General features: G+C 42.0%; 1 protein-coding gene and 1 long non-coding RNA gene across 4 annotated transcripts in view; one reads left to right on the plus strand and one right to left on the minus strand.

Annotated features, from left to right (window-relative positions):
- Positions 1–25,139, plus strand: part of map3k4 (mitogen-activated protein kinase kinase kinase 4) — a 107,743-nt gene that overhangs the window by 5,628 nt on the left and 76,976 nt on the right. The gene's annotated exons all lie outside the window — the stretch shown is intronic.
- LOC139580527 (uncharacterized) lies at positions 13,494–15,489 on the minus strand. Its single transcript, XR_011676058.1, has 2 exons — positions 15,006–15,489; positions 13,494–14,588 (listed from the first exon to the last, which is right to left on the minus strand). It is a non-coding gene; the product is annotated as an uncharacterized lncRNA (long non-coding RNA).

Raw genomic sequence — 25,139 nt, forward strand, 5'->3', positions numbered from 1 at the left:
GAAACATTTATCATGTATTTTCTGGTTTCTGTTGAGTCCAACATGGTGGCTAATTTGGCTAATCATCTGAGCTCCGTCTCAGATTATTGCATGGTTTATATTTCCGTAAAGTTATTTTTTGAAATCTGACAGCGGTTGCATTAAGGAGAGGTATATCTATAATTCTATGTGTATTACTTGTATTATCATTTATATTTATGTTGAGTATTTCTGTTGAAACGATGTGGCTATGCAAAGTCACTTGATGTTTTTGCAACTAGTGAATCTAACGCCTCAATGTAAACTGCATTTTTTTTTTATATGAATATGAATTTAATCAAACAAAACATGCATGTATTGTGTAACATGAAGTCCTATGAGTGTCATCTGATGAAAATAATCGAAGGTTAGTGATACATTTTATCTCTATTCTGGTTTTGTGAAGCTATCTTTAGCTGGAAAAAATGGCTGTGCTTATTGTGGTTTTGTAGTGACCTAACATAATCGTTTGTAGTGCTTTCGCTGAAAAGCCTATTTGAAATCGGACACTTTGGTGGGATTAACAACAAGATTACCGTTAAAATGATATAAGACACATGAATGTCTGAGGAATTTTAATTATGAAATTTCTGTTTTTTGAATTTGGCGCCCTGCACGTCGACTGGCTGTTGTCATATCGATCCCGTTAACGGGACTGCAGCCATAAGAAGTTTTTAAGCTAGTAATATCATCAACCATGTGTTTGTTTTTTATAAGATCATTTTAATGCTAGCTAGCAACTTACCTTGGCTCCTTGCAGCCACAAGGTTCTTTTGACGCTGCACTCGCGTAAAAGGTGGTCACCTTGCCACGCAGTTTCCTCATGGATTGTAATGTAATCGGTCATAATCAGCGTCCAAAAAGGCAGATTACCAATCGTTATGAAATCTTAAAATCGGCCCTAATTAATCGGCCAGCGCTCATTCCTTTGACGATAAACGCAAATCCGATCATCACCCCTGGTGAGACAAAACCGTGACTCGTCAGTGAAGAGCACTTTTTGACAGTCCTGTCTGGTCCAGCAACGGTGGGTTTGTGCCCGTTGTTGCCAGTGATGTCTGGTGAGGACCTGCCTTACAACAGTCCTACAAGCCCTCAGTCCAGCCTCTCTCAGTCTATTGTGGGCAGTCTGAGCACTGATGGAGGGATTGTGCATTCCTGGTGTAACACGGGCAGTTGTTGTTGCCATCCTGTACCTGTCCCACAGGTGTGATGTTCGGATGTACCGATCCTGTGCAGGTGTTAAACGTGGTCTTCCACGTTTAACTGCGAGGACGGAAAGCTGATCATCTTGTCTCCCTGTAGTGCTGTCTTAGGCGTCTCACATTAGACATGGCAATTTATTGCATTGGCCACATCTGCAGTCCTCATGCCTCCTTGCAGCATGCCTAAGGCACGTTCACGCAGTTGAGCAGGGACCCTGGGCATCTTTCTATTGGTGTTTTTCAGAGTCCTTAGAAAGGCCTCTTTAGTGTCCTAAGTTGTCATAACTGACCTTAATTGCCTACCGTCTGTAAGCTGTTAGTGTCTTAACGACCGTTTCACAGGTGCATGTTCATTAATTGTTGATGGTTCATTGAATAAGCATGGGAAACAGTGTTTAAACCCTTTACAATGAAGATCTGTGAAGTTATTTGGATTTTTACAAATTATCTTTGAAAGACAGGGTCCTGAAAAAGGGCCGTTTCTTTTTTTGCTGAGTTTGTGTAGTTTCTGGTTCAGAATATTTGTTTGCAATATGTGACCCAACTTTATATACTTTATATCTTTAATTACTTGTTACTTTAAAAAAAATCATCTGCATTGTCGGTTAGGGGCTCGTAAGTAAGCATTTCACTAAGGTCTACCTGTTGTATTCGGCACTTGATGAATAGAAATTTGATTTGATCTATAAGAGTTTTGTTCGATTGTGGCTTTTGAATAGTGTGAGGACGATATATTTGGTGAGAATCACTACATACTGTATGGTACAAAATCTGTTATAGCTCTTAAAGGGCAGTAGCCTATATTAGGTTTACATTTTTCAATTACAACATTATTTAATCTGCAGTTATTCTTCTGCTATTCATTCTTTTACAATATTTACATGTTAATAGTATCTTATGATTTACAATTGTCTCATATTTGAACTAAATGCAATCTATTAGCTTAGCTAGCTGTCCGATAACACGTCCTGATGAAATGGCTTGTCCTGCACTTTGACAAATCCCGGAGTGCATTGATTGGATGTTGGGGGGGAAATGTTTTCCTTTCTAAACATAGCAATGTGAATGCAAAGATGATTCGAACCACAAAACGGGTGAAGTGAACTGTCAAAAAAGATGAGTCCTCATTCAAAGGCAATGGCAGTGTGAATACAAAGAGAACTAAGTTCTTTAGCTCTTTTTTTTTTTACCCCAGAGTTCACGTTAAAGAGGACCATGTGTGGAAACACCCTTTTAGTGACAAGGAGTTGAGCATTATGGCACAGACTGGCACTCAGGCTAGTGTCAGACTGTCAGTTGCTGCTGATATAAATTCTTATAAATGTCAAGTCAAAAGTAGTGCACTAATGTAGGGAATAGGGTGACAATTTGGTATGTAGAGTAAGCATACCCATTAAGTACCTTCTCAAGTAAGTGATCATACTTTATCTAAAATGAAGATATTCATGTGCTAATGTAAAAACATGACAGCATATTTCATGAGCATTCATTACTTTTTCTTGCCAATTTGAAAATAGTTTTTTTCATGCTAGCAGTCGTGCCAGGATGTCCGTCTCACAGTAGCAACAAAACTTGGTGAATAGATTTCAGGCAATTTACAGCTTACATTTTTGAATGCTTCTTTTCTAATTTCACTGTTTAAATGAACGTTGTATTGCTATACATACATTTTTGTGAAATTTGACATTTATCTCAGGTGGGCTTAAAGGGTACAGTAGCGCACTATACAGAATGTAAATGACAAAGGATTGATCATATTTAATGAAATTGCTAACTTTGCATAATATTGTAGTCTAGTGTATCTTTATACCCCAAACCATTGGTTTCAAATATTTCATGAGTAGACTTTGCTATTCTCTAATTCAACATAATTCGCTGTTGCGCCAATTAAGGCCAGTATGCTCCAATTAAGGCCAGTGTGCATTGAAACACATGGATAGTTTGTTTATCCCTAATATTCAATGAACATGAGCATAAATTATTTTTGTTCAGATTAAGTTGATTTAAAACACACAAACTACAGTTATGCATATCGTGCATCTACCCCGAAACAATTAGTAATCATTGTGCTCAGAATGTTAGGGTTGAGGGATATCAGAGATACAAAAATCTACAGGTGGTGGATAAAAATGCAAACAAATGATAAAGAAGATGACGACTATTGGGAGACTACTCGTGTCTTTGTCTTTAATTCATCTAGGTGATTCTGTTTGGTCCACCTGTACTTTATTTAGATTTGAAACGGTCTTCAGATATACTTTAGGAAGATGAGTTGAACTAATTAACAAGAATAGCAGTACTGCAAATGTGAATTAGCTTTCAGATAATTCCTAAAAAGTGTTCTGGTCTTTGTTGCATGGCGTCTTATCCACAGAGGGCCAGTGTGGGTGCAGGTTTGTGTTCTAAGCAATAACACACCTGATTCGACTAATGTCTTGATTGAAGTCTGATTAGTTGAATCAGGCGTGTACTGGTCAGCAAGAACAAAAGCCCAAGACCACATTGTTCTCTGTGGATACAATTGGACACCCCCTGTTTTAAGTGCTACTTTCATGATGAATAGCAATGATCATTTTATTTTACCTTTAGGGGTGATTAATATAATGTAATTTTATATGACAAGTGTCAGTTTGTAATAGAGGTCGACCGATTATGATTTTTCAATACCAATACCGGTTATTGGAGGACCAAAAAAGCTGATACCAATTTAATCGGCAGGTAAAAAATAAATAAAAAAAATCTTATTTTATTTTTTAAATTTGTAATAATGACAGTTACAACAATACTGAATGAACACTTATTTTAACTTAATATAATACATAAATAAAATCAATTTAGCCTCAAATAAATAATGAAAAGTGTTCAATTTGGTTAAAATAATGCAAAAAGAAAGTGTTGGAGAAGAAAGTAAAAGTGCAATATGTGCCATGTAAAAAAAGTTAACGTTTTAAGTTCCTTGCGCAGAACATGAGAACATATGAAAGCTGGTGGTTCCTTTTTAACATGAGTCTTCAATATTCCCAGGTAAGAAGTTTTAGGTTGTAGTTATTATAGGAATTATAGGACTATTTCTCTCTCTACGATTTGTATTTCATATACATTTGACTATTGGATGCTCTTATAGGCACTTTAGTATTGCCAATGTAACAGTAAAGCTTCCGTCCCTCTCCTCGCTCCTACCTGGGCTCGAACCAGGAACACATCGACAACAGCCACCCTCGAAGCAGCGTTACCCATGCAGAGCAAGGGGAACAACTACAAGTCTCAGAGCGAGTGACGTTTGAAAAGCTATTAGCGCGCACCCCGCTTACTAGCTAGCTATTTCACATCGGTTACACAAGCCTAATCTCGGGAGTTGATAGGCTTGAAGTCATAAACAGCGCAATGCTTGAAGCATTGCGAAGAGCTGCTGGCATAACACATGATAGTGCTGTTTGAATGAATGCTTACGAGCCTGCTGGTGCCTACCATCGCTCAGTCAGACTGCTCTGTCAAATCATAGACTTAATTATAACATACCACACAGAAATACGAGCCTTAGGTCATTAATATGGTCGAATCCGGAAACTATCATTTCGAAAACAAAACGTTTATTCTTTCAGTGAAATACGGAACCGTTCCGTATTTTCTATCGGGTGGCATCCATCAGTCTAAATATTCCTGTTACATTGCACAACCTTCAATGTTATGTCAAAATTACGTAGAATTCTGGCAAATTAATTCGCAATGAGCCAGGCGGCCCAAACTGTTGCATATACCCTGACTCTACGTGCAATGAACGCAAGAGAAGTGACACAATTTCACCTGGTTAATATTGCCTACTAACCTGGATTTCTTTTAGCTAAATATGCAGGTTTAAAAATATATACTTCTGTGTATTGATTTTAAGAAAGGCATTGATGTTTATGGTTAGGTACACGTTGGAGCAAAGACGGTCCTTTTTCGCGAATGCGCACCGCATCGATTATATGCAACACAGGACACGCTAGATAAACTAGTAATATCATCAACCATGTGGAGTTAACTAGTGATTATGATTGATTGTTTTTTATAAGATAAGTTTAATGCTAGCTAGCAACTTACTTTGGCTTCTTACTGCATTCGCTTAACAGGCAGGCTCCTCGTGAGGCAGGTGGTTAGAGCGTTGGACTAGTTAACCGTAAGGTTGCAAGATTGAATCCCCGAGCTGACAAGGTAAAAATCTGCCGTTCTGCCCCTGAACAAGGCAGTTAACCCACCGTTCCTAGGACGTCATTGAAAATAAGAACTTGTTCTTAACTGACTTGCCTAGTTAAATAAAGGTGTAAAAAAATATATATAAAAAAATATTTGCAAAATCGGCGTCCAAAAATACCGATTTCCGATTGTTATGAAAACTTGAAATCGGCCCTAATTAATCGGCCATTCCGATTTAATCGGTCGACCTCTTGTTTGTAAGTTTTGAACATTGATTGTTTAAGAGGTGGACGTATTTGGAACACCCATTGGCTTAAAGCGTACAGTCGGTACCCATTAAGCCCATTCCGGACTTTTCACATATTTGTCTTATTAAAACACCTAAGTAAAGTCATAACTTCACAAGAGATTTTAAATATTTGTCTCATTAAAACATGAAATTAATCTTTCATTTTTTATATCCACTTTTCTAACATATACTGCTCTCATTTTTGTAAGAAATGTCAACTCTGATTTTGGTGGGCTTAATAGGTATACCTACCCTGCTCATGGTTATGCAGCTGCAGCGTATGGGTGGGGACTGGGGAACTTGAATTTCCTCTCTTCCAGGAATCAGTTTGTGCACTGCAGGCTCATTGTATTTTTGTCCTAACTCATAGGCTGCATCCCACATAGCTCCCTATTACCCTTATAGTGCACTACTCTGGTCAAAAGCAGTGCACTATATTGGGTGGCATTTGGGACTAAGACATAAACATGCCCTGCAGGCAAGGCACTTACTGGAGGGCCCTCTGGTTTTGACCAATGTTTTTCCGGAAAAGCGGGGAAAACCTCAAAGGCTGGAACTGGGATTGCTTTGGGCTTGAATTTTATAGCAATGATGTCATATTGTCAATAGTAGAGTTCCAAGTTCCAACACAGCTGCCCTCTCCTCCCACCTCTAGAGTCCCTGCCTGCATCCCAAATGGGGAAATGTCACCCTATTCCCTTTAGGTCCTGTTCAAAAGTAGTGCACTATGTAGGGAGTAGGGTGCCATTTGGGACACAGCCCCTCTCTGTCCGGCATGTGCAGAACATAGAGGGAGAGAGACCAACAAACAACAAGGAACATGATTGTGCAACACTGTCTGCCTGTTCGAGTTAAGGTCACCCCTGTCCCTGACTGTGTAAGACAAGATCATTTGCAAACATGTTTAAAAATGCATGCACAGCACTCACTATTAATTTCTCATGCCAACCATTGCAAGGAGGAACAGGACAGATCTTTTGTCAGTGCTTTCTTGCTAACATTCAGGCACTCTCGCATGCATTCCAGGGATTTCAGGATGTGGTGTAGTACTGCATAGAGGAGAGGATAGTCGCCTCATGGCCCGAAGCATGAGGAACCTGTGGCTAGAACTCATTAATGCAACACACTTGAACACTCTGGAACCCCCCAGGCTAGCACTCCTAAACTTTGGCTGACACTTGGTATTTTTTCTTATTTTCTCTAACCATCTCGCTCTCGCTATTTCTTTCTTGTCTCTCTCTCTCTCTCCTTACCCCTATCTGTCTCTCTCATATAAACAGCTGCAGCACCTATTTGTGCATGTGTGAAAAAGACTGGTTGCGTGTCATGCCACCATGTGATTCAGGACGGAAGGTTATTCAGGCCATCATCATTACATGATTGTCTGTTTACATTGTGCCCTGGCTAGCACAGGTTGGTGTTAGCGGGCAGGGCAAGCTTTTCATAGTTTTACTTTAATTATCGTATTGTCTGCCAAGGCTGTGGTTGCAGGATGTTGAGTAGGCCTAGCTCTGTATGGACTTGGGTTGTAAGTGTACTGACGTTTTTGTGTTATGCGAGTCCAGAGGATGCACAGTTTAGACCCTCTGTTCTCCCATGGATCTAAAGCAGTGGCAGAGCATTCCAATCCAGGCTGTGCTGTTCTAGATTAACAGCTGGTCTCTCAGGGGTTGCAGGGTTCTGTTTCAGTGTTGTCATAAGTATTGCGCAGCAAGTAGCACACAAATGATGACTGTTCCTTTTTGCAAAATGATTTTGCCCAGGGTTCAAGCTCATTCTTCATGTTATCTAAACATGCTGTGGTGTGTGTGGGTGTGTGGGTGTGTGGGTGTGTGGGTGTGTGGGTGTGTGGGTGTGTGTGTGTGTGTGTGTGTGTGTGTGTGTGTGTGTGTGTGTGTGTGTGTGTGTGTGTGTGTGTGTGTGTGTGTGTGTGTGTGTGTGTGTGTGTGTGTGTGTGTGTGTGTGTGCACTGCATGCATGCTAAGTGTGCACTGTGTGTGTGGGGTCCAATGTGTCTGTCCGGGTGGCGTCAGTCACATATTCGCACTGTTTCCTGAGCAGGGTGGGGTCATGTTTCTTCTGTTTTCTATTTGTTGTATTTTCCATTAGGTTCAGATTCTGCTATCATTCTGCTGGTCTTAGAGAGAAGGATGTTGAGGAGCTACAGATGCATGTAACACAGGAATAGTAATTGCATAGATAACTTGCATAGGGGAAAAAAGAAGCTCAATTGCACCCTTCAGTCTTTAAAAAGATGTAGGCTATGCTCTGGCATAGTAATGGATCTTATCTGAAATCACGCAGTTAAAGAGTAACATTTTAGTGACCTATCTTTCCAGAGTGGCCTCATCACTTTCACATGTGGTTGTGTGAACCACAGTGAACTGCTGTAACGGATGAAGCTTTCACGTCATCATTGCTTTAACAGCTTAGTGGTCAACAGGCACATGTTTTCATGTAAAAGTGACCCAGAAATGCTCCCCCCTAAAAAAAGGTCCTCCTCCTCCAGAAGCTTGTTGCTCCTGCAAAAAAAAAAAAAAAAAAGTCTGGCCAATACCTCTCCCCCCTCTCTTGACTTAACAATCATTTGATCCCATTCAGATGGTGGGGCTATAGGCATTGTGAGCAAGTCTGCTTCTCAAATGGTACCCTATAGCACCTATCCTGGTGCTATGGGGGGTCAAAAGTCACTAAAGTCACCCCCACAATTAATAATAAAGAATTCTCATTTCGAAATAATGCTTTTTAGCCTATACATTGATGGAAATACCAGTTGATGTAAATACATTTGACAGGTCATGCTTATCGGTCAATGGGTTAATTTGCATAATTTTGTGTAATTAAGTTGTCATGTGTGTATGTATTTTATTATCACACTTGCACAGCATACAGATATAGAGCCTTTTGGGGGGAAAATCTGTCAGACATTGCTTTTATAAGCCCACTCATTGCGCAACAATTCTAAACCTGTGTTAAAAATAGCTTTTTTTATTTCTGAACTGGTAATTGAAGCGTGCTTCACATTCGCCATTCAAATGCAATGGAAGGCAGGCTTCATAGGCGTGTCACACCACTTTGCAATGAGCTTTAGGCAGTATGCATTTTGAAAACATATAGCTTCTTAATTGTTTTAAACGTTTTACTGCATATTATGGGGCATGTTTTACAGTAACCTATGCAAAATCCGAGAATCTCCGTGGAGGCAATTTTATAAAGACGTCCATTTGCCATTGAAACCAGTAGGCTATTTATCTCATGTTCTATTGGTTTTCAACTTTCTTTTACTGTCCGGTAGCCAAATGTATATTTGTGTGTAGCTTACTGCCTCGTTGTGCGCATTGCTGCGCTAATGACGTTGAGAAATAATCGTTCAACATTTTAAGCTAAACGTTCTGATCTGTTACATGAATTTCTTTTAACTAGGGAAATTGTCTCTTCTCTTGCGTTCTGTGCAACAGTCAGACCATTTCTTCCAAACAAAGACAGCCAACTTCGCCAAACGGGGGATGATTTAATAAAAGCTCATTTGCGAAAAAAGCACAATCGTTGCACCAATGTTCCTTATCATAAACATCAATGCCTTTCTTAAAATCAATACACGGAAGTATATTTTTTTTAAACCTGCATATTTAGTTAAAATAAATGCATGTTACCAGGCAATATTAACCAGGTGAATAGTGTCACTTCTCTTGAGTTCAGTGCAAGCAGAGTCAGGGTATATGCAACAGTTTGGGCCGCCTGGCTCGTTGCGAACTAATTTGCCAGAATTTTACGTAATTATGACATAGCATTGAAGGTTGTGCAATGTAACAGCAATATTTAGACTTATGGATGCCACCCGATAGAAAATACGGAAGGGTTCCGTATTTCACTGAAAGAATAAACGTTTTGTTTTCGAAATGATAGGTTCCGGATTCGACCATATTAATGACCTAAGGCTCGCTCGTATTTCTGTGTTATTATAATTAAGTCTATGATTTGGTGGAGCAGTCTGACTGAGCGGTGGTAGGCAGCAGCAGGCTCGTAAGCATTCATTCAAACAGCACTTTCCTACCTTTGCCAGCAGCTCTATGCAATGCTTCAAGCATTTTTTTTGTTGCATTGCCTACAGTCGGAAAGGAAAGGCAGCGTGCGCACCAAATAGATGCTTGTTGGGTTGTGACTGTCTGAAAAGTAGAGGCCTAGCCAGGCATATCACAATATTTAAAAATTCAATCATGGGAAAACATAGTTTGTAAAGTAAACTAGGCCTATAGCCTACAGTATCTTACTGGCACCAGTGGAGAGCATCAGCTATGTCACCGGTCAGTGCTAATAAGTTTGTTTTTAGACAATTTCCTCCTCCAGTTTAGATGAACATCATATTGTATTTGTCTCCCCTTCTCTGCCACTTTATATGGACAACATCATTTTTATTGATCTGTTTGTCAGTGTCGGCAGAGTAGGCTAACCTGTAATTTGTCGTATTTAAACAATATTCTGTTTAACCTCTCTAGGGTATGTGAGACGGTAGCGTCCCACCTCATCAACAGCCAGTGAAACTGCAGGGCGCCAAATTCAAAACAACAGAAATCCCATAATTAAAATTCCTCAAACATACATGTATTTTACACCATTTTAAAGATACACTTGTTGTAAATCCAGCCACAGTGTCCGATTTCAAAAAGGCTTTACGACGAAAGCAAACCAAACGATTGTGTTAGGTGAGTGCCTATTCACAGAATAACACAGCCATTTATCCAGCCAAAGAGAGGATTCACAAAAAGCAGAAATATAGATAAAATTAATCACTAACCTTTGATCTTCATCAGAATGAACTCCCAGGAATCACAGTTCCACAATAAATGTTTATTTTGTTCGATAATGTCCATTTATGTCCAAATTCCTCGTTGTTCCAGCGTTCAGTACACTTTCCAAACTCACGACGCGCGGGCAAGTCCAGCGGAAAGTACGGACGAAAAGTTAGTTATATTACAGTCCGTAAAAACATGACAAACTAAATATTGAATCAATCTTTAGGATGGTTTTAACATAATTCTAAAATAATATTCCAACCGGAGAATTCCTTTTGTCTTCAGAAGTGCGATGGAACAGAGCTCACGTGAACGCGCATGGTCAGCGCATGTTCAGGTCATGATAGATCTTACTTCACAGTATAAGCATCAGACAAGGTTCTAAAGACTGTTGACATCTAGTGGAAGCTTTAGGAAGTGCAATGTTACCAATACCCCACTATCTTCAATAGCTGAGTTGAAAATCGACCAACCTCAGATTTCCCACTTCCTGGTTGGATTTTTTCTCAGGTTTTTGCCTGCCATATGAGTTCTGTTATACTCGCAGACATCATTCAAACAGTTTTAGAAACTTCAGTGTTTTCTATCCAAATCTACTAATAATATGCATATTCTAGCTTTTATGGCTTTGTAGCAGGCCGTTTACTCTGGGCATGCTTTTCATCCGGACGTGAAAATACTGCCCCCTACCCCAAAGAAGTTAATGTCTCAGCCATAAAGTGTAGTAGAATAGAATTGCATGAAATGTATTTTTCCTGTGCAAAGAGAGAAGGAACGTATGATATAGTCTGTAAACCAGGCCTCTACGCTGATGGTTCTTAACTTCTTGACGCACGGATCCCTTGAGCGGGATCATTTTCATCAACAATTGCTGATTTGCAGAGCGCCAAATTCAAAAAAAAAATGCTAAGAATATTTATATTCATGAAATCACAAGGGCAATATAGCAAAACACAGCGTAGCTTGTTGTTAATCCACCTGTTGTGTCAGATTTTGAAAATATGCTTTACAGCGAAAGCAATCCAAGCTTTTGTGAGGTTATCGATCACTAGACAAAACATTAAGAACACCTAGCAGCAATGTAGATTGGTCACGAAGTCAGAAAAGCAATCAAATTTATCGCTTACCTTTGATCTTCGGATGTTTGCACTTACGAGACTCCTAGTTACACAAATGTTCCTTTTGTTTGATAAAGATAATTTTTATATCAAAAAACCTCCATTTGTTTGGCGCGTTATGTTCAGTATTCCACAGCCTTAGGCATGTCATCAAGGCTTGACACAAATTCCAATAGTATCCGTAAAGTTCGTAGAAACACGTCATACGTTTTTAATAATCAATCCTCAGGTTGTTTTTAACATAAATAATCGATCATATTTAATCCGGACTGTAAACTATTCAATACTAGAGAGAAAGAAAATGTCTAGCTACCAGTGTTGCGCGCAATTGACAATGTTCAATACAATTATTTTCTTTAGATCATTAAAACTATCCATAATTCATATCAAGACTAGTATAAGTGATTAGGCAAACGTGTCAAAATACACATTTTAAACATTTTCATGCACAGAACAGTACAGATACCAACACATCTTGACCACCAAAGTCCATTTTATGTCACAAACTGTCCAGTACTTTAAAAATATCCTCTCATGTTGTCCTGGTTTCCAGTGGTTTGCAGAAGAGGATGTCTTCCTTAATTGAGCCCCCCATAAACGTAACGGACATATACCAGGAGCTGTGCCAGGCCCTCCAAGTCTGACTCATCCAGCTGTAACGCATAGAATTCACTGGCTTGTATGTGAAGCAGTAATTGTTTCAAAACATCTCCTGCCATGTCACTGATGCGTCGTGAAACAGTGTTGTTTGATGAAGGCATTGTTTGTATAGTTATTTTGGCCTTTTCCCCCAGCATTGTCCCAGCCATATCTGCGGCAGCAGGAATAATTAAGTCCCCCACAATAGTATGGGACTTTCATGTCCTAGCCACTCGGTAGCTCACCATATATATAAAACTCTTCTAGCCCTTTCTTATTAATGGTATCTGTTGCTTTTATACATGTCTTACTACTCAAAAGTAATCTTAACCCTTTCACACGTACCATCACACGGGTGTGATCGTTCTACAGTGGTCCCTGAAGCGTACGATCACACCCGTGTGATTAGAACACTCATTTAGAACGCTCGTTTAGAACGGCCAGTTTCGAATGACGCAACAATCAGCATTTGAGCTGGCCACACTTTTTTCAGAAACTATTTACACAAACACAGTCCTTACAAAGTTGTCCAGAATGTGAGCAGTTTATTTTGGAATGCAATGTTCAGATATTCACAGAAGTATATATAGCATAACACAATCATCCTAACCGGAAAAATGTAGGCTACATTTGTCCAAGCGCTAACTGAGGAAAGATTGACCCAACACAAGCAGTAATATTTTCTAACTCTCGGCTGACATAAACTACAATATGAATTAGCTAATAGCAATTATTATGTATAATTAATCACATCACGGGTGAGCTCACCATTGATCGAAATAATTAGGTAAAACACTTTATAGAAATCGAAAGTAATCCGACGATTAGTTTCAGCGCGCAGCCATGCATTTGTTCCTCACAGAAACCGAAGATAATAAGAGAAGACAAGATGAGTTTGGTCTGTTTATAGTATGCATGTTGAAGGGGTGTGTCAATCACTGTCGTTCACATCCCACCCTTCATTTCCGGAAGTCCTCAAAAAATGAGTGAACTCTTACTCACCTCATTTTGTTATAACATCTTTGGTCAAACAGACGATTACGTGAAACCCAGAATGCATTGTATGTCAACAAACATGGCTACACAGCTGGAATTAGCTTAGCTCATCATAATCAGTACAACCTTCAAAAAAGTATTTTACACACATAATATGTGCCCATTACAATCTGTGCAAGAATCGGAATGCATGATTTGTCACATAGAATTGAAAACATGTGAATAAATCAGTAAATACACAAATAATTGCCACAAAACATTTTCTGATAGTGATTTATTGAGACAAGTGGCGCGTGCCGGCAGTCAACCACGTACCCTCTCACTCTAAACCATTCAGTGTTGTTGTTTATGTATGTAGATAGTGAGCTAAGCTGTAGCATTAGCAATAACTTTCAAAAGGAGACAACTCACAAATGTGGAAATTCTGGAGATTTTGAGTCTGAAAGTCAGGAATCAGATTCTGACAGTGAGGAGCTGCCCCCCAACCTTGTAGCCATTGAGAACCCTGAATCTGAGGACCCCTTGTCCACTGACAAAGTCCCAGTTCCATTAGAAGATGCTGGTGGTGATGGTGGCAGACTGACAGTGGATGAAGTACAGGAGTTCTGTGGTAGCTGGAAGGCTGCCAGCCATTTCACCCCTCCTGGCCCTGCTGATTGTGTTGAGTCCCAGTCTGGAGTGCAACGCCCCTTGCCATTTCCATCTGAGGCAGAGTGCTTCAAGTTGTTTCTGACAGAGGAGCTAGTGGGAGACATAGTAGAGACCAATCGCTATGCCTTGGAGCTACAGGATAAGAGAGAGCCAGTGTAACGGATGTGAAATGGCTAGCTAGTTAGCGGGTACGCGCTAATAGCGTTTCAATCAGTTACGTCACTTGCTCTGAAACCTTGAAGTAGTGGTTCCCCTTGCACAGCAAGGGCCGCGGCTTTTGTGGAGCGATGGGTAACGATGCTTCGTGGTGTTGATGTGTGCAGAGGGTCCCTGGTTCGCGCCCGGGTATGGGCGAGGGGACGGACGTAAAGTTATACTGTTACACCAGGAGTGGGGGGACAACCACAATTAGTGAAATGTATACATTCCTGGTGACAGTAAAGAAGAACTCCCTAAGAGAATACTGGAGCAGAGATGCTATGTTTGCAACTCCCTTCTTTGCCACCCTCTTTTCCCAAGACTGCTTTCTAGTTCTGCTGCTATGACTGCATTTCATCATCAACGCTACTGCCATCCTAAATGACCCGTTATACAAAACAAGAGATGTCAACAGCTGGCAGTAAAGTGCCATGACAAACGAGACGTCCATGTCCTCTCCACTGTCCATACAGCAACCATGTCGGCCACAGGGAAGGTGAACCACCTGACGGGAGAGAGAAACAAACCAGACAGAGAAACATCAAACCAGACTGCGTGCTTGACTATTACCTCAAAATGGGGGCAGTGGATAAGGCCGACATGATAAACAGCTTTGTGGAATGAACTCAGAAAACGACCAAGTGGTATAAGATATTTTTCCAGGGTAGCGTCAAAATACAACATGCCAATACTTCTGACGCATTTAGCATTGTTTTACAGAGCTAATAGAATAATGTAACTAGCTACATAAGCACGATTGAATATAACACCATAAAAGGTGAGTAACATGAGTAACGTTACCTAGCGTGTCCGCGGTTATAAGGAATATACACAAATATATTATGCTCCATACACACAGTGAGCTACAGTAGAAACGGTATAACACGACACAGAAACTATTATAACGTAATTAGGCACTTACTTTGATAGAAACGCAGTCTGGATTTGAAGATGGGTGTCTGTAGTGACGCCTCTAGCACTGAGACGCTGTGCCACTTGGGAGTCAAAAGGCCAGGGTAGCTTCAACATACAACACATGCTAATACATCCGTGACGCAATTAGCATTGTTTTCCAGAGCTAATAAGACTGTAGCTAGATACCTAAGCATTGGGTATATCACCATACATGTTATGAAATGAGTAACGTTACATCGCGTGTCCGCGGTTATAATGAATATACACAAAAACATGATGCTACAGTAGAAACGACATAACACGACATGCAGAAACTATTATAACGTAATAAGGCACTTTGATAGAAACGCACACATTTCCAAAGTTATTATTGGTAACGAAAACAACTTTGATTGCGATGCAGGCGACAGGTGGAAAATATGAACACGTGTATGCAGGACGGCAGATGAGTAAATGTCTGCAGACTTGAATTGCACAAACAATTGAGAAGTGTTTGGGGAATTTTGTCCGGGTCAGAAATGTAAAAAAAATTAATTGGTCCGCAAAAGTAAAAATGACTACTTTTATGTGAATGAATGAGGCGGAACACACCTCATTTCAAACTGTTATTATAAAATAAAAAACTGTTTAGAAAATAATTTAAAATTGACAAATAAAACAGGCGGCGTGCTTTGGTTTGAGGGCAGCGCAGATTAAATGTACTGTTACATAACAATCACATTCTGGAATTGGAGAGAACGTTCTAACATCACGTGCATAAAACAACTCACGCTGGGGCGACCGTTACAGATATTTGGAACTCACGCATGAAAGGGTTAATTCTTGTTTAAAAATGTGGCTTATTTTTCAAATTGTTTTGTTTCTAAATATCTGCGCCGGAGTGAAGATTTCCCACGAGAGGGTACCGGTTAATATGATTGGATGGCGCCGAAGGAGATGGCCGCCGTTTTACGGTCTCCTAACCAATTGTGCTATTATGTGGGGTTTTTTGGCAAAATTTGTAAATTATTTTGTACATAATGTTTCTGCAACCATATCTTACGGCAGAAAAGAGCTTCTGGATATCAAGACAGCGATCACTCACCTCGGATTAGACAATGATTTTTTCAACAGCAACAACAACAAGCAGGACTCACACGATATTCTCCAAACACCCCGCAGGGCAGACATCCCAATTATTCGCATAAGGAAGCGACGCAGAGGAAGTGGAGCCGGATGCCTCGTCCGTATCCGCAGAAGGCGAGTAGGAAAAGCTGCTGTTACCATCAATATTACTCGCCAACGTGCAATCACGAATATCCTATGTTTCAACGGAATCGTGGCTGAATGACGACATGGATATTCAACTAGCGGGATATACACTGCACCGGCAAGATAGAACAGCACACTCCGGTAAGACGAGGGGGGGGCGGTCTGTGCATATTTGTAAACAGCTGGTGCACGAAATCTAAAGAAGTCTCTAGATTTTGCTCGCCTGAAGTAGAGTATATTGTGATAAATTACAGGCCACACTACTTGCCTTGAGAGTTCTCAGCTATACTTTTTGTGGCTGTTTATTTACCACCGCAATCAGATGCGTCCACTAAGACAGCACTCAGTCAGCTGTATAAGGAAATAAGCAAACAGGAAACCACTCACCCAGAGGTGGTGCTCTTAGTGGCCGGAGACTTTAATGCAGGGAAACTTAAATCACCAAATCTCTATCAACATGTTAAATGTGCAACCAGAGGGGAAAAAAATATAGATCACCTGTACTCCACACAGAGACGCGTACTAAGCTCTCCCTCGCCCTCCATTTGGTAAATCCGACCACAACTCTATCCTCCTGATTCCTGCTTACAAGCAAAAATTAAAGCAGGAAGCACCAGTGACTCGATCTATAAAAAATGGTCAGATGAAGCAGATGCTAAACTACAGGACTCTTTTGCTATCACAGACTGGAATATGTTCCGGGATTCTTCCGATGGCATTGAGGAGTACACCACATCAGTTACTGGCTTTATCAATAAGTGCATTGAGGACGTCGTCCCCACAGTGACTTTATGTACATACATACCCCAACCAGAAGCCATGGATTACAGGCAACATTCGTACTGAGCTAAAGGGTAGAGCTGCTGCTTTCAAGGTGCGGGACTCTAACCCGGAAGCTTACAAGAAATCCCGCTATGCCCTGCGACGAACCATCAAACAGGCAAAGCGTCAATACAGGGCTAAGATTGAATCATACTACACCGGCTCCGACGCTCGTCGGATGTGGCAGGGCTTGCAAACTATTACAGACTACAAAGGGAAGCACAGCCGCGAGCTGCCCAGTGACACGAGCCTACCAGACAAGCTAAATCACTTCTATGCTCGCTTCAAGGCAAGCAACACTGAGGCATGCATGAGAGCATCAGCTGTTCCGGACGACTGTGTGATCACGCTTTCCGTAGCTGACGTGAGTAAGACGTTTAAACAGGTCAACATACGCAAGGCTGCGGGGCCAGACAGATTACCAGGACGTGTGCTCCGGGCATGTGCTGACCAACTGGCAGGTGTCTTCACTGACATTTTCAACATGTCCCTGGCTGTGTCTGTAATACCTACATGTTTCAAGCAGACCACCATAGTGCCTGTGCCCAAGAACACAAAGACAACCTGCCTAAATTACTACAGACCCGTAGCACTCACGTCTGTAGCCATGAAGTGCTTTGAAAGGCTGGCAATGGCTCACATCAACACCATTTTCCCAGAAACCCTAGACCCACTCCAATTTGCATACCGCCCAAACAGATCCACACATGATGCAATCTCTATTGCACTCCACACTGCCCTTTCCCACCTGGACAAAAGGAACACTTATGTGAGAATGCTATTCATTGACTAAAGCTCAGCGTTCAACACCATAGTACCCTCAAAGCTCATCACTAAGCTAAGGATCCTGGGACTAAACACCTCCCTCTGCAACTGGATCCTGGACTTTCTGACGGGTCGCCCCCAGGTGGTGAGGGTAGGTAGCAACACACCTGCCAAACTGATCCTCAACACTGGAGCTCCCCAGGGGTGCGTACTCAGTCCCCTCCTGTACTCCCTGTTCACCCACGACTGCATGGCCAGGCACGAGTCCAACACCATCAAGTTTGCAGATGACAAAACAGTGGTAGGCCTGATCACCGACAACGGCGAGACAGCCTATAGGGAGGAGGTAAGAGACCTGGCCGGGTGGTGCCAGAATAACAACCTCTCCCTCAACGTAACCAAGACTAAGGAGATGATTGTGGACTACAGGAAAAGGAGGACCAAGCACGCCCCCATTCTCATCGACGGGGCTGTAGTGGAGCAGGTTGAGAGCTTCAAGTTCCTTGGTGTCCACATCAACAACAAACTAGAATGGTCCAAACACACCAAGACAGTCGTGAAGAGGGCACGACAAAGCCTATTCCCCCTCAGGAAACTAAAAAGATTTGGCATGGGTCCTGAGATCCTCAAAAGGTTCTACAGCTGCAACATCGAGAGCATCCTGACCGGTTGCATCACTGCCTGGTACGGCAATTGCTCGGCCTCTGACCGCAAGGCACTACAGAGGGTAGTGCGTATGGCCCAATACATCACTGGGGAAAAGCTGCCTGCCATCCAGGACCTCTACACCAGGCGGTTTCAGAGGAAGGCCCTAAAAATGGTCAAAGACCCCAGTCATAGACTGTTCTGTCTACTACCGCATGGCAAGCGGTACCGGAGTGTCAAGTCTAGGACAAAAGGCTTCTCAACCGTTTTTGCCCCCCCCCCCCCCCCCCCCCCCAAACCCTCTTTTACGCTGCTGCTACTCTCTGTTCATCATATATGCATAGTCACTTTAACCATACCTACATGTACATACTACCTCAATAAGCATGACTAACCGGTGTCTGTATATAGCCTTGCTACTCTTATTTTCTAATCTATTTTTACTGTTTTATTTCTTTACTTACCTACACACACACACTCCTTTTTTTCGCACTATTGGTTAGAGCCTGTAAGTAAGCATTTCACTAAGGTCTACACCTGTTGTATTCGGCGCACGTGACAAATAAACTTTGATTTGTTAATTATTTGACCTGTATTTTGACTTCGTTATTTCGCTGAACACTAGATGGTTTAATTAGATTTTTGCAGTGAAACTATGCTACTCAGGCGAGGGGGGGAACTCACCCAAATGTATAGCCCCATTGGAAAAATATAAATGTACTGTTTGAAAATGTGATTACCTTTTTTTTTTTCATTAAAAAAAGTGAATCACATTTTTATTTGGAGTACCCCTGACGGCATTGCACGTACCCCAGTTTGGGAATACCTGTTCTAGAAGAACCTGAGACAAAATCCCACCAACTGTACTAAATGTAGCCCCTTTGGGAGGTTTACACCACCTACAATCTGTCAACATGAGGCACAGCAGGGTTTTTTTCTTCTTCCAATTAGTAGGTTGGAGCAGAGAGCATGCTGCAGAGAGAAGAGATGGAAGAGAGGGGTGACTGCTCGGGAGCGGAATTTATGCGCTCTTGACAGTTGGGGCGTCTCATAGCAACCAAATAAACAAGTGGTGACGTCACCTGTTCCTCGGTCTGTCATTCCTGAGGGTTTGAGTCATCAGTCTGGACTGCCTAGCACTGCTGCACCTTATTTAAACACACACACGCCATACATGTATGACATACACTGAGAAAAGTGTACACACCCTTGCAAGCTTAATTTGGCTACAATCACTAGCATTAACTCACAGACACACAGTGGGGCAAAAAAGTATTTAGTCAGCCACCAATTGTGCAAGTTCTCCCACTTAAAAAGATGAGAGGCCTGTAATTTTCATCATAGGTATACTTCAACTATGACAGACAAAATGAGGGGGGAAAATCCAGAAAATCACATTGTAGTATTTTTTTATGAATTTATTTGCAAATTATGGTGGAAAATAAGTATTTGGTCAATAACAAAAGTTTCTCAATACTTTGTTATATACCCTTTGTTGGCAATGACAGAGGTCAAACGTTTTCTGTAAGTCTTCACAAGGTTTTCACACACTGTTGCTGGTATTTTGGCCCATTCCTCCATGCAGATCTCCTCTAGAGCAGTGATGTTTTGGGGCTGTTGCTGGGCAACACGGACTTTCAACTCCCTCCACAGATTTTCTATGGGGTTGAGATCTGGAGACTGGCTAGGCCACTCCAGGACCTTGAAATGCTTCTTACGAAGCCACTCCTTCGTTGCCCGGGCGGTGTGTTTGGGATCATTGTCATGCTGAAAGACCCAGCCACGTTTCATCTTCAATGCCCTTGCTGATGGAAGGAGGTTTCCACTCAAAATCTCACGATACATGGCCCTATTCATTCTTTCATTTACACGGATCAGTCGTCCTGGTCCCTTTGTAGAAAAACAGCCCCAAAGCATGATGTTTCCACCCCCGTGCTTCACAGTAGGTATGGTGTTCTTTGGATGCAACTCAGCATTCTTTGTCCTCCAAACACGACGAGTTGAGTTTTTACCAAAAAGTTATTTTGGTTTCATCTGACCATATGACATTCTCCCAATCTTCTTCTGGATCATCCAAATGCTCTCTAGCAAACTTCAGACTGGCCTGGACATGTACTGGCTTAAGCAGGGGGACACGTCTGGCACTGCAGGATTTGAGTCCCTGGCGGCGTAGTGTGTTACTGATGGTAGGCTTTGTTACTTTGGTCCCAGCTTTCTGCAGGTCATTCACTAGGTCCCCCGTGTGGTTCTGGGATTTTTGCTCACCGTTCTTGTGATCATTTTGACCCCACGGGGTGAAATCTTGCGTGGAGCCCCAGACCGAGGGAGATTATCAGTGGTCTTGTATGTCTTCCATTTCCTAATAATTGCTCCCACAGTTGATTTCTTCAAACCAAGCTGCTTACCTATTGCAGATTCAGTCTTCCCAGCCTGGTGCAGGTCTACAATTTTGTTTCTGGTGTCCTTTGACAGCTCTTTGGTCTTGGCCATAGTGGAGTTTGGAGTGTGACTGTTTGAGGTTGTGGACAGGTGTCTTTTATACTGATAACAAGTTCAAACAGGTGCCATTAATACAGGTAATGAGTGGAGGACAGAGGAGCCTCTTAAAGAAGAAGTTACAGGTCTGTGAGAGCCAGAAATCTTGCTTGTTTGTAGGTGACCAAATACTTTTTTTCCACCATAATTTGCAAATAAATTCATAAAAAATCCTACAATGTGATTTTCTGGATTTTTTTTCTCATTTTGTCTGTCATAGTTGAAGTGTACCTATGATGAGAATTACAGGCCTCATCTTTTTAAGTGGGAGAACTTGTACAATTGTTGGCTGACTAAATACTTTTTTGCCCCACTGTACATGCCATGCAGAGAGTGAGAGCCCGCTTTTGATTTGTCAGGATCCTTTGTGATTTGTCAGCGTCCTTTGTGTATTTAGAGTGAACGAGCGGAGTCTAGTGCATCTCATTGGAGTAGGAACCATGCTCTTTTTTTTGTTGTATTAACTTTGTCAAAAAAAGTAAATGGCAGTCTTGCGATATGCATATTGCATGTCATTATCACAATTTTGATCAGAATTAGATTAAGACTGATCTACTCTCCCACCACTTCTATTATTAAACCCATATGCTAAGAGCATGCATACACTGGGTTCATCTGGACACATCTGACACACACACACACACTGTTCTGGCACGTAGGAAGCCCAATGGCTTGCAGCAGGTGTCGGTCTGGAAGTCCTTGGTTTCTCCCTGGGAACAGAACGAAGTGTGTGTGTGTGTAGATGTAGAGAAGGATCAGTGGTGGGGGGTGTGGGGGAGGGGTGTCTCTTGGTGGCGCAAAAGAGAGGCAGATGGGAAGTGGGTCCCTGTGCTCTCCATGTGGCTCTTTGTGTGTGTGTGCATGCTCCCCCTCTCCATGCGTCTCTTTAACTCGCACTGAAAGGCTTTGGCCACTAATTGTTGGATTAGTGAAAGCGATCCACCAATGCCCCACTGCACCCAATCAACTGGCGCACACACGTACATGTGGGGGAATGTCTTAATCAGTTGATCGATGGAGAGACACACGGCGTTGCGGTTGACCAGACAGATGGACTGCAGTGCGGATGTTTAGGACCCATTTCCCCTCTATTGTTTTTACCTCCTCTCTCCCGTCCTATTAAAATCCTCTCCTAAAAGGTTTAGAGGGACAAAGCTGTGCTGGCAGGGTCATCTTTGAAGACATGTGCCCCCTCCTGCGTTCTTCCTTTCGGGTTTTTGTTTCTTTAACCAAAAAAGGGTGGAAGTGTTTAGAGAGCTTGGTTGGTTACGCACACAAACACACACACACCTACTGCAGTCAGTCAGTATGACCTCAATCAGCCTATCTCTGGCACAAACAAAACAGGCTACTGAGTGTTAGATTATATATGGCTTAGTAGTCTAATGTTCAGTTGCTTGATGTGTCCAGCGTTTCAACCTTTTGACATCACTACATTGAATGAATTTGAATAACTTTTTGAGTTTACCTAATGGCAGAATTTGGTAATATTTGAGAGGTGCAGAAATTTAGTCTGGAGACCGTTTCTGCTGTCACCCCATAACATTTTCACCATCTTTGCTTTTTACACTCCAGAGGGCAAGTGAGCCAGCCGATGGCTTAACGTGATCTTTAGGTTAACCTTTTTTAACTTTGACCTGGTGCTGTATGGCAGACCCACCCACCCCCACCCAGCAGATGGACTTTACTAGCCGTTCTTCTGAAATGTGCACTTGTTCACACCTCGTCATTGATTTTAAAAAGCAATCTGCAGTTAGTTGAGGCCAATTTCACGGTAACCGAATTCCGCTGAGATGCTTTCACTTTAACATGTATCTCAAACAACATTGATTTCAAAGTTTAACAAACCATAGAACTCTATGCACAAGGACTACTTTTAATTTTCATTGAAAATTTTACAAAAACACATTCACAGGAAGTACTGTGCAGATACAAAGTTTGGTAACGGAGTAAAAAGTTTTAAGTTAATTCTGTTACCAAACTTCTTCAGTAAATGTTTGTTCAGCACAGTTTAACACTGGTCGAAGTAAGCAAGTCTCAGTTTCAACTGTGAAGAGAAGACTTCATGCTGCAGGTTTGACAGGTCGAGTGGCAGTAAGAACCATTGCTAAAATGGTAAAATAAGAAAGAGGCTTGCCTTGGCCATGAAGGACCACCAGTGGACTACTGAAGACTGGAAGAAGGTCTTATGGACCGATGAATATTTGAAGTCTTCGGCTCATCACACAGGGTTTTTGTACATCGTCGAGTAGGCGAAAGGATGGTTCCTCAGTGTGTGTGTGACACCAACTGTCAAACATATGGAGTAGGAAGTGTGATGGTCTGGGGCTCTTTTGCTGGATCCAGAGTCAGCGACTTGCACAAAGTGAGTGGCACCCTAAACCAAAACGGCTACCACTTCTGCCCAGTTCATCCCAAACTGTGTAAGCAAAGCAACCTAGAAGTGCAACAGATTTGTGTATACTAAACAAAAACATAAACGCAATATGTAAAGTGTTAGTTCATGAAACATGGGACCAAGACCCCAGAAGTTTTCCATACGCACAATAAGCTTATTTCTCAAAAATATTGTGCACAAATTTGTTTGCATCTGTTAGTGAGCATTTCTCCTTTGCCAAGATAATCCATCCACCTGACAGGTGTGGCATATCAAGAAGCTCATTAAACAGCATGATCATTACACAGGGGAACCTTGTGCTGGGGCCATAAAAAGGCCACTCTAAAATGTGAAGTTTGGTCGCACAACACAATTCCACATATGTTTCAGGTTTTTAAGGCGCGTGCAATTGGCATGCTGACTGCAGGAATGTCCACCAGAGCTGTTGCCAGAATTTAATGTTAATTTCTCTACCATAAGCCTCCTCCGTCATTTTAGAGAATTTGGCAGGACGTCCAACCGGCCTCACAACCGCAGACCACGTGTAGCCATGCCATCCCAGGACCTCCATATCCGTGCTTCTTCACCTGCGGGATTGTCTGCGACCAGCCACCCGGACAGCTGATGAAACTGTGGGTTTGCACAACCAAAGAATTTCTGCACCAACTGTCAGAAACCCTCTCAGGGAAGCTCATCTGCATGCTCGTTTTCCTCACAAGGGTCTTGACCTTATTGCAGTTCTGCGTCGTAACCAACCTCAGTGGGCAAATGGTCACCTTCGATGGCCACTGGCATGCTGAAGTGTGCTCTTCACGGATGTATCCGGTTTCCAACTGTACTGGGCAGATGGCAGACTTGCGTGAACAGAGTGCCCCATGGTGGCGAAGGGGTTATAGAATTGTCAGGCATAAACTACAGACAACGAACACAATTGCATTTTATTGATGGCAATTTGAATGCACAGACACCGTGATGCGATCCTGTAGCCCATTGTCGTGCCTTTCATCTGCCGCCATCACCTCATGTTTCGGCATAATACGCGGCCCCATGTTGCAAGGAACTGTACACAATTCCTGGAAGCTGAAAATGTCCCAGTTTTTCCATGGCCTGCATACTCACCAGACATGCCACGCATTGAGCAAGTTTGGGATGCTCTGGATTGACGTGTACGACAGCATCTTCCAGCTTCTGCCAATATCCAGCAATTTCGCACAGCCATTGAAGTGGAATTTTGTCCCACTACTCTCCACAATTAACAGCCTGATCAACTCTTTGAGAATGAGATGTGAGGCTAATGGTGGTCACCAGATACTGACTGTTTTCTGATCCACGCCCCTACTTAAAAAAAAAAGTTCTGTGACCTCCCGATGCATATCTGTATTCCCAAATCCATAGTTTATGGCCTAATGAATGTATTTCAATTGACTAACTCAGTAAAATCTTATGTTGCGTTTATTTTTTTTGCGTAGTTTGTGACATTTTTGTTTTTACTTTTGACGAAATTATTTTGTAAACTTTTTTTTGTTCTGGCAATATGGCACCCACCTTGTACAGATTTGAAACAACAAATGGCAGACAGTCATCTGAGAGGGATGATGTGAAGACTTTTGGTCATCCAGCAGAGACGTAGACCAGACAAGCGACTGGTCCAACAGAAGTCTTGTCTCTTGGTGCAGCCGGCTATCCCGTCACAAAGGTGCTTGAGGTCACCAGACCAGGGTAAGTGGTGCGGAGTGGCTAGTGCAG

This window comes from Salvelinus alpinus, chromosome 7, assembly GCF_045679555.1.
Source record: "Salvelinus alpinus chromosome 7, SLU_Salpinus.1, whole genome shotgun sequence".
Lineage (NCBI taxonomy): Eukaryota > Metazoa > Chordata > Actinopteri > Salmoniformes > Salmonidae > Salvelinus > Salvelinus alpinus.